General features: G+C 38.5%; 1 pseudogene; it reads right to left on the reverse strand.

The window, feature by feature from the left end:
* Nucleotides 1-278: 278 nt before the first annotated feature.
* On the reverse strand, nt 279-1596 carry LOC129502378 (protein BTG3-like; annotated as a pseudogene).
* Nucleotides 1597-6325: the final 4729 nt, after the last annotated feature.

The following is a 6325-nucleotide window of genomic DNA, read 5'->3' on the forward strand; positions in this document are numbered from 1 at the left end:
CCTCCCATAAAGTAAATGCTCAAAGATGCTAGAACAGATCACCTGCTGCTGTACTGTTCTCATATCCAACAGAGTTGATGCACGATATATAAATACTCAAACCCAATATTAAAAACTCAGGTACTTGACTAACTTTAATAAAGTTTCTCAAACTCTATCAATATATTTAAAGTGCATATATATTTTAAGAAAGATTATTGTCAACAACTTCTCTATAAAAATAAGTTTAATGGTTTGGCCCATCTAACTTTACTACTATGAGTATGAACATTTAACTTTTAATATGTGGTCAGGCTTATCCTACCTCCTCTCAACATTAACACCAAGCAAATCAAAAGGAGGTAGTAGAGTGCTAACACGTGAAGATTAATCCAGTGATTCCTGTCACAATGCTTTCCAGGAGGAGGTACGCATGTTACTGGATTTGGGTGATATGGTTTGTTCTTAATTCTCTGATTTGGACAACAAGATTGAATAGGAAGAGAATAGTGATTCTGATGGCCATTCCCTCAGCACATTCCTGGCTTCTTTCTGGACAAAGGGTGCCTTATTGGAGGAGGGAAGAATATCAGTTCTGAAATCTGGTACAAAGGCTTGGGGTTGCAGTCACTGAAGTGGGTTTCACTCCTACTTCCTTACTTATTTCTTCATCTGAAAGAGAGGATCCTGAATGAAAATTAGAGGTAATGCTATCAAAGCTGGATAGAACTGGAGCGTGATATGATGAATGAAATAAGTCAGACGGAGAAAGACTTATCATATGTTTCACTTATAGATTGATAACGAGAAACAGCACAGAGGATCATAGGGGAAGGAAGGGAAGATGGAATGGAAAGAAATCAGAGAGGAAGAGACTTTTAGCTCTGGGAAACAAACAGGGTTGCTGGAGGGGAGATGGGTGCAGGGGATAGGGTAACTGGGTGACGTGATGAACACTGGGTGTTATATGCAACTGATAAATTATTGAACACTATGTCTTAAACTAATGATGTACTGTTATGTTGGCTAATTGAATTTAAATTAAAAAAAGAAAAAAAGCACCAGGACGCCTGGGTGGCTCAACGGTTGAGCATCTGCCTTTGGCTCAGGGTGTGATCCTGGAGTCCCAGGATCGAGTCCCACAGTGGGCTCCCTGCATGGAGCCTGCTTCTCCTTCTGCCTCTGTCTCTGCCTTCCTCTACCTGTCTCTCTCTCTGTCATGAATGAATAAATAAAAAGTATTTTTAAAAAATAAAAATAAAATAAAAAAATTAAAAAGCACCAATGAATGCATTGTTTTTCTCTCCATCCCGACAGCACATCTCCCATGGCTCCCCACCCAGAGGGAGTGCTTTTGGCAACCTAGGTCGACATACAAGATGCCCCTGTTCTCACAGGCTCAGGACCTCTGGATCAACTGTGAAACTCACTGACACGAATATATCTGTAGGCCTGTCTTTTTGATGGCTTTTCTGGATATCACTGATTTTTGTATTTCTCTGGAAGTAGCAGACTCAATTTCTCAGGAAATCTTACAATGGCCTCTTTTCTCCACTTACCATGTTTTTGAACTCGCCTTGTGAGGAAGAAGATAACAGCAGCAAATTCATTCTTCATTTTTCCCACCACCCCCTGGGCTCTGGGGCAGCAGACCTGGCAGCTGCACAGCCTTGCGGCCCCGCAAGAACCAAGGCACCACCTCCCCTCAGAGAGCCTGGTCCCCAGCGTGTGGTTCCCATATCATCTCAATGTTTCTCTTTAAACTATAAGATTTATCAAGTGGTAAGCTGGGAATTATTTTGTTGTGTTCCTTATGAGGTATTTCAAGGAGAGAACCAAAAGACGTATTAGCACTTTACTGGAAATTGCCTATCCACTTCCCTATTGCCTATTTATACCTAACCTTATTCCAGAAAAGATTGAATGTGGCTTGCAGAACTACATAAACTACTTCAAAAGCATAAATAAAAGCAGAGCAAAAGAAAGAAACAAAGGATATAAAACACAACTAAGAATGAGTGTAAAATGTACATCATAAAGACCCGTATGGTTTACTACAACTGAGTCACAAATTTGGCCCTGAGCACTCTACCAAGTTCACTGGCAGAGGGAAACCTGATCAGTTCCTCAACGCACAGGGTTTATAATGCAGAAACAGCAAATTATCATGATGAACGTGATGATTACTGTCCCAAGATCAGACAGGATGTGCTTACTAATGTTCTTATATTTTACCTTAATATAGGCTGATGATCACAGTAGAGAACAATTTAATAAAAGCAGTTCTGCAAGGAGGAAATAGCTGCTGGTGACTTACTTCTCCTTATTTACCTACTTGCTATAATCAGCGTGACTAGCTAAGAATTATAGTATACACAGCATGCAGTTGCCACAACAGTCCCTTATGCAGAATTCTCCTGTTTCTTTCCAAATTATCACTTTATTCTCCATGCAATATATTTCTAATCAAGCACAGAAGCAAAAAATAATGCTGTATATTTAACAATATCATTCAAGAAAGAACCACCAATAATCCTGATTTATATTATAGGCTTTTTTGTTTGCTGCTGTATAAACAAAATTATGATCTTTACCATTTAAAAACTCAGACATATCCTATCCCGTTTCTATTTGCATAAAGTCTATGGAGTTCCACACTGCATCAGCCATGGCATTTAAAATCTCTGGATATTTTAATTATTTATGACAAAGATGGATAAAGATTATATTGTTTGGCAGAGTCATGTTGACAAGCAAATAATGGTGTTTTTAAAAAGGAAAATGTGAAATTTTACTTTCTAACATATGATTGTTTTCACCTTGTAAACCTAAGGTTAAAAGAAAAGTTTCAAATCAATCACTGGGTGGTGGGTAGAGATTTTAGATTCCAATTGAACAAGCCTACTGGCACCATGGCCATATGCTAAGCACTGTACCAAGTTTTCACACAAATATACCAAAGTAAGTGTCCTGGCAACAGCCCTATGAAGTGAAGGCTATCATTCCTATTTTACAGATAAAGAAGCTAGGACAATAGTGCTGTGGTCAGTAAACTTTTTCTATAAGGGACAGAGAGTAATTATTTTAGACACTGTGGACCATTAAAGGCTTTGCAACAACCATCCGGCTCTGCTGCTGGAATGTGAAAGGCATAGACTGGACTGAAAGGAATGGCTGTGGCTGTGTTCCAGTAGAATCGTATCCACGAAAGAGATGGCAGATCCACAAAATACAGGTCCTTGAGCCATAATGTGCACACCTCTGAAAGGTATAACTTGCTCAAGATCACTCAGAAAATTTGGACTAAAATTCAGATTTTCTGCTCTGAAGCTCAATGTTTTTTCTAATCTGCCATCCTTTCTTTAATGCCTAGACATCCATTTTAAAATAACAAGCTATTTGTGGACAACTTTTGATCAGTTGTTTTTAATCTAGCCAAAATAAAATTCCAGAAAATTTGTTTGAAAAAATGTTTTTAAATATTCAATCAATTATCTACTAATAGCTTTATGTATATGTTGACAAATACACTTCAAAAATGTTTTTGTTGGAGTTCAAAGATACCCTCTTTTTTTATTATTGAAACTAGGAACTGTCTAAAGTCAATGATCTATCTCTACATTTAAAAAAAATAAAAAAAAGAAGGGCAAATTAAACCTAAATCATGCATAAATATAAGAGTAGGGGCACTTGGGTGGCTCAGTCCATTAAGTGTCTAAGTTCAGCTCGAGTCATGATCTCAGGGATGTCCTGGGATTGAGCCCAGCAGGGAGTCTCCTTCTCCATCTCCCTTTTCCCCCACTTATGCACACATGTATACTCTCACTTACTCAAATAAATCTTCAAAAGGGGAAAAAAGGTAAGAGTGGAAATCAATGAAATAGAAAAATCAATGCAGAATATCAGTAAAACCAAAACCTAATTATAGAGAAAACAAAAGTGGAAAGACCTTTAGACAGCAAATAAGAGAGCGAGATATTTTTACCCTGGTATCACAAATGAAGACACTGAGACATGCCATGGAGAATAAATGTTCTTGAGGTTATCTACCCATTAAGTGACAGGATCTTAAACCCATGTCTGCTGAGTCTAAATTCCATGTTATTTTCAATATGCCAGCAGTGAGTAGACTACATTGTATATTGTGGGGTATCATGGACAGACAAGTTTTCCCATCTATTTTCCCCCAGCCTGAAATGTATGACCAAGCACTAAAAATGGAAGTGGAATACTTTTAGCACCTGAAGTTAGACACACTGTCATATTACTATCTATCAAACAGTAGTATTATGAGTTTATTTCCAGAGTCACAGCATATGGCTGTTCAATAGAGAACTCTAATCAGTACTTCGCACTATGGTCTGGGCGAGTGGCTCTTCTGCAGGTGTGCAGCAGGCCACTTTCACGATTACACTTGGTGGTTGCTTTGGTTCATTCATTAATTCACCAGATATTTACTGAGTGTCTGCTACGTGCTAAGCACTGGGATAGACTCTGAGGACACAAAGATTAGGAGGGATCTTAGAGTTTAGTGGGGAAAATGAGCAAAGGGACAGGTAATTGTAATACATCATAGTGAGAGCAGAATGAACTGGTGACTCTTACGAGAGACTTCTCATTTAGAGGATGGGTGAATATTGGGATTTGCCTCTATTCTCTTACCATATGGGCTTTTTACTCTTGTGCCACTAACCTAGGGTTTCTGCTCCACACAGGTAGTGCTGCACCAAAGGTCAAAGCAGGGATGGCCTTGTTCCTGGCTCCTTTATGAGAGGATTATGGTGGACTCTTAGAGATGTGGGTTCATTATAGATCTCTTAGGTAGGTTAATCTATAAAGCAAACAAAGCCGTGTCTGACTTGATTGTCTTTCTTTTTAATGTCAAAGTTATTAGACTAACAGACTCTCCCCATCAATGACAAAGCTGAGAAGAAACAGGAAGGGAAGGGGATGGAGAAACCTCCTTCTCCCAGAGCTACAAATATCTCAAGCACTGTACTTGTTCATGAGTGTCTTGTTCATGATGAAATCCCTCTCCCACCCACACCCTGCATGTGAGCTAGTGCTGGATTGTACTTCACCATCAAATGTATGAATGGATGATTGAATCTTAGACGCATGAAAGTATTAGCCAGGGAATGTGGACGTTTCAGTGGGTAGGAAAGAATCTTCCAAGCAGAGTGAACAGCATATGCAGAACCATGAAAAAAAAAAAAAGCAAAGAAGACTATGCAACAGAAGTTCCTGCAACAGAAAATAGCCCAGACTAGCAAGAGAATTGAATAGAAAGGGGTTTATAAGATCTGAAAGCTAGAAATCTAATTGAGTCCAATCACTGCTCAGTTCAATCATTTGGCATCATGCCTTGCTGACTAAACTGTTTCCCTTTCTATGGGCTGGATAAACAATCACTAGCATATCATAATATCTAGTTAATAAAACATTAAACCACCTTCTCTATGTCAATTTGCACTTATGGGGGTATCAATAAATGAATCTATCATTGTGGGTATACGCGCATGTGAGATTTGAAATACAATGTATTTACAATTATCTCCAATTTTAGTGACTTTATCTGAATTTTCATGGTTGGGAAGTTTGGAAAATCGTGCTATAATTTAAAGATACTGTTAATCAATCTGAAAATTAACATTTTCTCTCTTGTGCTTGCAGCAATAGCTTCTGAGAACTTTATTTCAATTAGAAATGTCCAATTATAATAAATGTCTCTAATGAAGATGTAAAAGGACAAGGATAAAAGTGAAGAAACAGGAAGACTGGGATCCCTGGGTGGCGCAGCGGTTTGGCGCCTGCCTTTGGCCCAGGGCGCGATCCTGGAGACCCGGGATCGAATCCCACGTCGGGCTCCCTGCATGGAGCCTGCTTCTCCCTCTGCCTGTGTCTCTGCCTCCCTCTCTCTCTCTGTGACTATCATAACTAAATAAAATTTTTAAAAAAATCAAAGTCTTTAAAAAAAAAAAAAGAAACAGGAAGACTGAAGAGTAGGTTCTAAAGGGCAACCATTATTCAGTTTCTTGTAATTGCCTTCAGAATTCCCCACCTCCCTTAAAGGAAGAAAATCTGAATTATTTACAATGTATTAGTAACAATTGTACTTTGGGAGTTTTTCCAGGCGATTCACATAAATGGGAAAACAAGTGCATGTGAGGTCATGTGTATCCATCTGAGTACTTAATGATAATAATATTAATTTTAAAGTACACTAGGAAAGAAATGGTTAATCCTTACCTATTGTTCTTAGGTACCTATTGTCTTGTTCAGATACACTTGTGGAGAAGGTAGAAGAAAATAAATTGTCAATTGCCAGCATCTATTCATTTTAACC

This window comes from Nyctereutes procyonoides, unplaced genomic scaffold (assembly GCF_905146905.1).
Source record: "Nyctereutes procyonoides isolate TBG_1078 unplaced genomic scaffold, NYPRO_anot_genome, whole genome shotgun sequence".
NCBI lineage: Eukaryota > Metazoa > Chordata > Mammalia > Carnivora > Canidae > Nyctereutes > Nyctereutes procyonoides.